The sequence below is a fragment of the Pocillopora damicornis genome, chromosome 12, assembly GCF_964200805.1.
Source record: "Pocillopora damicornis chromosome 12, jaPocDami1.2, whole genome shotgun sequence".
NCBI lineage: Eukaryota > Metazoa > Cnidaria > Anthozoa > Scleractinia > Pocilloporidae > Pocillopora > Pocillopora damicornis.
Genome location: NC_142681.1, coordinates 12938441 through 12948866, shown reverse-complemented (window position 1 = coordinate 12948866; position 10426 = coordinate 12938441). Strand labels below are relative to the sequence as shown.

General features: G+C 36.3%; 1 pseudogene; it reads left to right on the top strand.

Annotated features, from left to right (window-relative positions):
* Nucleotides 1-5285, top strand: LOC113670392 (2-(3-amino-3-carboxypropyl)histidine synthase subunit 1-like; annotated as a pseudogene).
* Nucleotides 5286-10426: the final 5141 nt, after the last annotated feature.

Genomic DNA, 10426 nt, shown 5'->3' with positions numbered 1-10426 from the left:
ATGAAGTGTTTTGTTGAAGAACACAACAGAATGACCTGGCCAAGTCTCAAACCCAGACCTCTCCAGCCAGATTGCAGTGCACTAACCATTATGCTGCAGCATAATGGCATCTTCCATGAGTACAAAAGAAAGGGTGAGGTGGAAATGCAGTACTCCTTATCAATACATGCTACAGAAATCATGATAAGCTTTAGTCCCTCTGTCATTTGATCTTGTATGCAGACCTTGGCCTTCAAATGTTGCCATGAAAAAAATGAAAAAATATGATGTCATCTTCAACCACAATAGGCATAAATCAATGTCAGTTTCATGTTCTGTTTTTTTTTTTTTCCAATCATCCGTGGCATTACAGTTTCCTGAAGGACAGCAGACATTTTAGAAAGGTATTTCAAACCAATTCCTACCAAACTTTTCTTATGTTTGTTATTTGTACACATAAATTATTTGATACATTTCATATGTTGGAAGGATTGTAAAAAGTAGCAATTGATAATTATATCACTTTGAATGGACTGCAAGCCAGCTGTTTACCTACTGACAGCTTGCTTAAGTATGCCAGGCATTTGTCAATTAACAAAAAGATTCCATATTGCCGTGTATCTGTTCAGCGACAGTGTGTCACTGATGGTCTTAACACATTTTGACGTCTTCCACAATCTATTACTGTACAAACCCACAGAAATACAGTCTAATCTATTTGTTTTATGTGGTAACAAAGCAAAATGTTGTCAATAGTGACATCAACTAAATTGTATGCATCTGTCCCACAATAGCTCATATTAAGTAAAAACCATTCAAAATGTGTGCATAATTCAGCTTATCATATAATTTCAAAGCTGACATTTTGAGTGTTAGCCCTTTGTCAGAGCAAAGGACTAACACTTGAAACTTCAGCTTTGAAACTCTTCATGGTGGCCAATTTACACTGTTAACTCAGTTGATGGTGAATACTAAATTACCCTGTTATACTCCACCACCAATTCAGCACCACAGTTTCTTTACAAACTTACCCCCTTTATTAATTTATTATTATCATATAATAATTATATGATCTATGATGGATTCTGAAGGATTACAACTGTAAGATAATCTGCACATGCATACTTTTTTGCCCATCACCTCAAAAAAATTCATACAGAAAGTGGCTCAGGTTTTCAGCACTGGGTGACTGCCATTGTACTCACTGGGACTTTTGTGTTAAATTCACAGGTTGTGATACAGTCATCATGCGGGATGTCACGTATGGTGCTTGCTGTGTTGATGACTTCACTGTGAGGGCTCTTGGTTGTGATCTATGGCTACAGCTGCTTGAGTAAGAGAAAAAAAATGTTGATAGACATCACTTAGTCTTCTTCATCATAATGTAAACTCATATTATACCACAACTGAATCCTTTCAGCCTTGATCTTTTTCTTCTAACCTCCCAGTTTCACCTTTTGAAGTCCCCTTTGTCTCACCTTATACTTCATAGTTCTCTAAAGTTGCCCTGTGTTTTTATTGCCCTTGCTTTCTGTTTTCTGCTGGTAGATATGTCTAAGTTTTGAATGATATTTTTTTTGAGGAATCCTTGCTTTATAACTTTGATGCTTGAGCAACACAACAGTTCAATGTCAGTAGCATGGTATTTTGATGCAAACAATAGTGTTGCAATCAGTGGCTATGAATGTATGAAAAAAATTCAAGCCTGTGCTGGATTCAAACCCATGACCTTTAATTGCGATACCAATGCAGTGCTCTACCATTACTGAGCTAACAAACCAACTGAGAGCTGGTCATTATGTTGGTTCATAATAAAACCATGAAGAGATTAATCAATTTTTTATTTTTTTTTATTTTTTTAATTGTGACTTATTTAATATATATATATATATATATATATATATATATATATATATATTCACTCAAACTAGCACCCATGTGCTAAACAATAAGCAAGTTCAAATAAAGCTTTATTACTACTACAATGACCATGAAGACAGTTAGTTGCAAGTTAGCACTTTCTTTTTATCAAATATGGTTATGAAGACTGAAAATGACACTTTATTAGACTAAGTTGTTTTGGTACAAGATATCCCTCATGAAATTCGACTCATTATATTTGCAACTTTTGGTCTCTTCTATTGATGTAAAATTGAAAGACCCTAAACAATTAGTAACCATACATACAGTACTGTAGGTAAGATAATGTGAAAAGGTTCATTATTTGTTCATTGTTTTATAGTTCCTATTGACTCAACTAAAGGATTCAAGATGTTATATGTATTTGTGGACATAAAGCTGGATGCCACACATTTGGTCAACACAGTCACACACAATTTTGAAGCTGGAAAGTCACTTGCACTTTTGAGCACAATCCAGTTTGTGACAACACTTCAAGTATGTATTAAATGATTACACTGATGGGACAGTATCGGGATCATGTTTATTGTAGGTACAGTACTCTCCACTGAATATATTGGTCAAGAGTTGGTCGATACTTAACCAATATATTGGTTGACAGTCGGTCGACAGTCGGTTGACTGCTTCTTCTGGATGGAAGGAGCATCTCACATGGTTCTCTATCAGGCATTTTGTCAAGTTTCCATGACAACTCAATGGTACCCATTTCTCTCCAAGCTAGAGAGAGGGGAGAGAGAATGCAACACAGTGACTTGGCTGAGACTTAAACCCTGTGGTTTGGAACCAGTGTCTCCTTTTATTGTGTGCACACTTTCAAATAATTTTTACATATATGTATTTAATTTGTTGTTTACCCTGTAGGCTGTATATCAAGACCTGTGTAGAGATTATCAGGTAGAGATTCAGCAGTGTAAACCATTGTCACCTGGAGAGATTCTGGGCTGCACTGCATGCTCCCAGAATAAAACACAAGGATGCATTCATGTAAGAAAATTATTAAGCAAAACAAGGAAATAATTATGTAATTTAGTTCATTATGAATTTAAGAAAACTGCACCAACTCTTTCATAGCGAGTACTCTTAAATTGAATATTCTTTTGAAAATCTTTCTTATTATTTGTATTGGCAAATCTAGTTAAAAGTACTGTAGTGGTTTAGATTCATTAAAAATTTGCACCATTAGATCTGAAGCTATTTGCTTATAAATAAAACAATGTTCTGAGCCATAAGGATCACTGTAGTTAGGATGAAAATTAGGCAGTTTGTTCGTGTTTTGACCATGTCCGTTGTTTTGCCAGGAAAACTCCCATAGAGCCTCTGTCTTATTTCTGGAAGAATTGTTTGGCATTCTTCCTGCTGTCTCCATGGCATATTTATTGTTTAGTGATGTTGCCTAGCAACAATGGTGCCCACTTTGACTAAAATAATCATGTTTGTTCTGAGGACTAACTTAAAATCATTTAACCCTTTCATTCCCAAGATCTCATTAGTAATTCTCCTTACTGTCTACCATACAATTCTTTTGATGTTAGTGTGGAGAATTTGGTACTGGATGAACTACAACTACCCTAATTGATATTTTCCTTTAGTTCATCACTTGTCTGCATGATATTGTATTGATATTGTAAGGAGAAATTCTCTCTTGGTCACTCATAGGAGTGAAAGGGTTAATCATTTAATTGGGTGGAAATTTAGTAAAAGTGTTATCAAAAACTAAATTGGGAAACAGATAAGTGGGTGTTATGTTTTTGATTAATGTGTTATTATTGCAATTATTCTTAATTAAATGCTTGTTTTGTCACTGTATTTACCATTTTGATTATAAGCAGCAGCTATCATTTAGGCACATGCCACCGACCACAGCAGGTACTTGTTTCAATTTTTTCACTGGAATGATCTTTAAACTTACACTTTTTTTTTAGTTACTTAGGTGATGGAAGGTTCCATCTAGAGGCTGTCATGATTGTTAACCCATCTACACCAGCATACATGTACACGTAGAGAACCTCAAAAGGCAGATTAATTTACGTGTACCAAATAGCCTTGCCTTGCATAACATGTAGCTTCATATTATTTCAATTGGTTGCAGTGCTCAACAGCTAGAGAGGCAGCACAGATCGAGCCATCATTGAAGACTGATTTTTTCAGATCTCTTTCGTGTAATTCTGTGAATAAAAATTCATCACTTTTTCGATTAAAAAATTGTTTGTCTCTAGTAAAGGCATACTGTCTGTGTAGACAGAGTGCGATGCCCGTCTTTTCCAGTGTTTTCCCTATGCCCTCACTAAAACAGACCCCCTACCGCCTTGTACGCTTTGGATTGTTAGATATTGTATACCTTTCTGGGCCTTTGAGACACACAACTTTGAACTAAAATTCTACTGCACTTTCGCTTTCATCGCAGATACGATCCCTATGGCAAAGTGTTTTCCAGGGAATATTACGATATTGATGCCATGTTTCAAGCGAGGAAAGACGCCATAACTACAGCATCAAGAGCTAAGAAATTTGGACTCATGCTAAGTACATTAGGAAGGCAAGGAAGTCCAAAGGTGCTAGAGGTATTGCATACAGCTAAAATGTGAAAATTTTATGAGTAAATATACTTTTTGAACGGAGTTCTACTTTGTGTGATTCAAAATTAAACCTTCAAATGTGCGTTGAAAGTAATCGGCAATCAGTTCGCCATGTCATGGGTTGACTGACGTGAACAATCCAAGCTACCCTCTCAACCAATCAGGTGCAAGGCAAATACCAATCGTGACTCGGTCAATAATGTTGCTCTCGCTGTACCTTTTAATTTTAGTTCCCATCTGGTTTTGATTATATTTTCCAACGTAGTGATTGGACATCTGCTGATGACTACTATGTTTTTGGTATTACGGCACACTATCGAAATGCACTTTAAGACATGACTCAGACTCTCTCTGGACAAAATCAAGTCATTCTCGCATCTAAATATAAGTTTTTCTGATGCAATTAACTTTGGGGAAGGCTGCAAATTTAAATTTAAATTCTCCAGTTTTCTTACGATGTAATGTGTGAAATATTTTCGTCTATGCAGAAGAATCTCAATTTTTTGGGCATCCTTATTAAACGTTTTCTCTACTTGAGGGACACAAACTTTGATTAAAACCCTTGTATTCGATGCCATCATTGAGGGGACACCCCTAGTTCAGGGATATTTTGCTCGTGACGGTTATTATTCATGTTATCATCTTTTCCAAAGAGCTCATAAAGCAGATTTCATGAATCCTTTCATCTTTTAATTTTATCTGCAGAAGTTAGAAGAACGATTCAGCAAGGCGGGCCTGGAATATGTAATTGTACTCATCTCTGAAATATTTCCGGGTAAACTTGGATTGTTCGAGGACGTGGAAGCGTAAGTTGCTTTTCTTTATAACTGCTTTCCGTCGATAAGATAAGATAAGATAAGAACCGTCTTCACGTAAATTCTGTTTTGTCAATTGTCCTTAACAAAAAATCGCATAATCAGGGCGTGAAATTGCGCCCAATATAGGCGCCAATGCGACTAAATTTTTCACTTTGGCGACCAAATCCTGATCTGTGATCTTTGATTAAAATCCTAAGAGGGCACAAAAGAATAGAAATAGAACGGCACTAGATACTAACGAAACAATGGATGAAAACACTAGTATACTAAGCTACAGGAGAGACTAACGTAACAATCGAATGTAAGGCGGTCCTAAGACTGCGCGAGACAGTTACGAGATAGGTAATGCGCGGAAATGCTGTCGTAACAGTGTAATCAAAGAACATCCTAAAACTGCCTGAGATACCGAAGTAACAATCAACTGAAAGAGAAACTTTAAGAGAAAACAGAGATAGAAGCTAAAAGATTAGCTACTAACATAACAAGCCAATCTAAGAAAATCTTAAAAATGCGCGAGACACAAACGTAACTTTCCAATGAAGGAATATCCCGAAAGTGGGCAAAACACGAACCAAACAATCAAAAGTGCAAAAGGGCATGAAGCAGTAGTGAATGGAAGGGAATCCTTTAACGGTACAAGATACAAATGCAACAATCAAATGATAAAGAATCTTTAAAGAGTGCGAGATACTAACGTAACAATCCGATGAAAGAAAATCCTAAAAGTGTGCAAGATATCAACGTTAAAATTAAATGAAAGAAAATCCTAAAAGTGCACGAGGTGCTGTGACAAAATCCAATAAAAGAGAATTCTTAAGGTGAGCGAGATACTAACGTAACAGTCCAATGAAGGAGAATTCTTAAAGTGCGCGAGGTACTCACATAATAATCTACAAAATGGAATTCTAAAAGCGCGCGAGGTACTAACGTAATAATCTACAAAATGGAATTCTTAAAGTGCGCGAGGTACTAACGTAACAATCTAACGAATTAGAATTCTTTAAGTGCGCGAGGTACTCACGTAATAATCTACAAAATGGAATTCTAAAAGCGCGCGAGGTACTAACGTAACAATCTAACGAATGAGAATTCTTTAAGTGCGCGAAGTACTAACGTAATAATCTACAAAATGGAATTCTAAAAGCGCGTATGGTACTAACGTAACAATCCGAAAAAAAGAGAATCCTAAAAGTGTCCAGAATACCAGGGTAGTAATCGATTGAAAGAAAAGCTTCTAGTCTGCGAGATACCAACCAAACAATTGAAAGAAAGAGAAATTATAAGATAGCGCGCGTGCTTGCCCTATACAAGTCCTGTTAAGCCGCTATGAATAATATTCTTATCTACGCACGCCCGTGCGTAAATAAGATGACGTGATCAATTTTTTTTTACCTGGCTTTCCGTCCTGTTAAGCTGCAATGCAGTTTTCCTTCTCTTTTAAATATGGAAGGAACCAGCGAAGAACTTCCCAATTTTTCTATCGGCATTGAACTTTTAGGTCCTGATCCAACAAGCAACAAAAATAAAGCCCCAAAAAAACGCGCAAGTTGCACTTTTCGCAAATTTTCATTCACAGTTATCGGATAACTGGATCAAATGTTTTCCCTCAAACGAAAGTATAAAATGTGGTGTGTTTTTGACCAGCCAATAAGGACGTTTGTGTACTTTTTTTTTTGTGCGTCGTGAGAATTTTGCACTCTATCACAATAAAAGGCTTCTTCGCGCAGATCCTTGTTGTCGCTCTGTTATAAAAGAATTTGCTCATGCTTTAAGCTGTGCGTATATCGAGTTATGGATGCACTTGGAAAGTTTGAAGGGCACTCAAAAAAGAGCACTCTAGCACTCAAAAAACCAGAGTTGCTCTCGGCTGCGCCTCGAGCTACCCTTCCGCATTTTTCTTGCTCTCCAAACTTCCCGCGTGCATCCATAAATCGATATACGCACGTTAAGCATCAACAATTTCTTAACTTAAAGTGCCCGTGATAAAAATATAGCAATCGATAATAAGAGCAGCCTAAAAGTGTGAAAGATACTAAAGTAGCAATCCAATCGAAGACAATGCTGAAAATGCGCATGACAATAACGTAACTTTTGAATTCAAGAGAATCCTGAAAGTGGGCAAGACACTAACACACTAACACTAACCTTCCGGAACTTACCAAAACGTGACCAAAAAATTTAAGCTGCCAGGATATCCACGCCTCAAAGCAATGGTGAAATATTCATGTGCACGCACAAAAAAGAAATCAACATCAATGACTTTTGTTTCAGAAACTCAATATGCGAGTTTTACTTTTTTTTCAGCCACTTTCTCCAACGGAGGCGATGCAACTATGTCATCTGAATATAAAAGCGAACGAGTGTAACAATCCAAAACCGAGCTTTACCCAATTTTGACCCCATATTACTAATTGTTTGTTTCCGAGTATCTTTGAAGATCGACACACTTAAGAAAGATGAGTGTCAGTCTTTTTCTGTGCCAAAAAAAGAACCCTCAGATATGATTTTCTTAGCGGTTGCTGTGACGCTACCTTCAAAATTACTTTGTCATGGTCTCTCGCCTGCGGTTGATTAAAAGAAAATGAAACAAACTTTAACTTTTCCTTGTAGAGGAAACGAATGTTATCGGTGAATCTTAGAAACTTGGGGGAAAATAACTCTTACCTTTAATTTGAAGAGAGAATTTTATAGGTGTGTTGGTGTCAAAATTTGGAATAAGATACCGAAAGAATTCAAAACGTTATCAAAACATTCCTTTAATAAACAAATAAAAACGTCTTTATTTCAGATACTAGATAATGAAGATTCTTATCTTGATGTTGAAAAGATCTCCTCTAAACTTAAGGACTGCATAATTAAAACAAATTGATCCGATTGCTTTCAGTACTAATTTATTTGCTTCTATACTTTATTGAACAACTATTGATGTATTTACCAGTTATGCTTCTCTTTATAATTTAACAATATCTAACTATTTAGTTTTTAATTTTCTTTATATATTGTAAATAATGTTTGTTGATGATTGACCCGCCTCGAATAGCAAATTTGCTATCTGCGGGTCAACATAATCTAAATTATTTTGTAAGAAAAAGAAAAATAAAGTGTGTAAGTGTGTAAGTGTGAATAGATAAAATTAGCGACGAGTTTTTAACAACCTGTCGTGATACTACAGACATGAAAGGAGACAATACATATTTCACCAAAGCCTTTCGCTCCATAAAAAAAAAACTTTTTGTAACAGAAAAATGTAAGGTGGAATCGAAGCATCACAGAAACTTTGAAGAAAAATCTTGCCTTTGAAGAGAGTATTTAAATATTTGAGTGCGAATATGCGTTTTGACTTTGAAGCACTCCCTGTAAAAGTTTGCAATATAATATACTTGAGTAAGCACTTAAAAAATAATACGTCACTGACAATACACGCTTCGTTCGTTCACTGGTTATAGGAAAGGGAAAACTTTCTTCAGCCATTACTTTGCAAGATGGAAATCAAATATCAAACATTAATTTAACATATGACCCTTGTGGACTCACGCGCGCTTTTATTGAAAAAGAAAATGGTGTTTAAATTACGCCTATGGATAACAAAGCTATGTGAGAATCTTCAGAACAAGTGAAAAAGGACAAGAAAAGTTGCTAAATTAACGCGTTTAAAAGCCTTTAAAAAAATGACACCGATAACCTTTAAAAGTCCAAATTTGTGGGTGGAAAGCTAACTTCCACAAGTCTTTGATGTATTCCTTTCGATATGGCAATCGTTGTATGTGATGGTCGCCCTCACTGTCAGTCTCTGGAATATCATTAAGGACAGGAAGGGAAGAGCCAAAACTTTCCAAACGAATTTAAGCAGAATGGAGCCCAACTTCTTGAATGTTTGTCCCGTCACTAAAAGATTATTAACTTCATGCAAATGGCTGTCAAAAGATGCAGTTGATTGTTATTTCAAATGCAAATCGCGCTAATAAATGTTTTGTCTACAAATATGATTGCCCTGTATTTCGAAGTACAGTTTGATTGTCTTTTATCTGATGAAAATATGATTTCAACTAATAAATGTCTGAGAGGGTACTGTTTGTTTTGAAACAATGTTGAATGTCGTTTAAATTGCCAATATCGTTCTGCTATTTCTATCGCGTTTTTTTTTTCCGTCTAAATGAAAATTATGCGAAAGAATAGCAAAAGATGTAGATTTCCTTAATTCTTATCGGGCTATAACTGACTGATATACAGCTGCTCAGCTGATCCTGAACTGCGAGCCTGAACTGCGAGCCTGAACTGCGAGCCTGAACTGCGAGCCTGAACTGCGAGCCTGAACTGCGAGCCTGAACTGCGAGCCTGAACTGCGAGCCTGAACTGCGAGCCTGAACTGCGAGCCTGAACTGCGATCCAAAAGTGTGCAATATACTTATGTTAAAATCCAATGAAAGAGAATCCTAAAAGTGCGCAAGATACTAACGTAGCAATCCAATGAAAGAGAATCCTAAAAGTGCGCAAGATACTAACGTAGCAATCCAATGAAAGAGAATCCTAAAAGTGCGCAAGATACTAACGTAGCAATCCAATGAAAGAGAATCCTAAAAGTGCGCAAGATACTAACGTAGCAATCCAATGAAAGAGAATCCTAAAAGTGCACGAGGAACTAACGTAACAATCCAATGAAAGAGAATTCTTATAGTGTGCAAGGTACGGACGTACTAATCCAATGAAAGAGAATTCTTATAGTGTGCAAGGTACGGACGTAACAATCCAATGAAAGAGAATTCTTATAGTGTGCAAGGTACTAACGTAACAATCCAATGAAAGAGAATTCTTATAGTGTGCAAGGTACTAACGTAACAATCCAATGAAAGAGAATTCTTATAGTGTGCAAGGTACTGACGTAATAATCCAATGAAAGAGAATTCTTATAGTGTGCAAGGTACTGACGTAACAATCCAATGAAAGAGAATTCTTATAGTGTGCAAGGTACTAACGTAACAATCCAATGAAAGAGAATTCTTATAGTGTGCAAGGTACTGACGTAACAATCCAATGAAAGAGAATTCTTATAGTGTGCAAGGTACTAACGTAACAATCCAATGAAAGAGAATTCTTATAGTGTGCAAGGTACTGACGTAACAATCCAATGAAAGA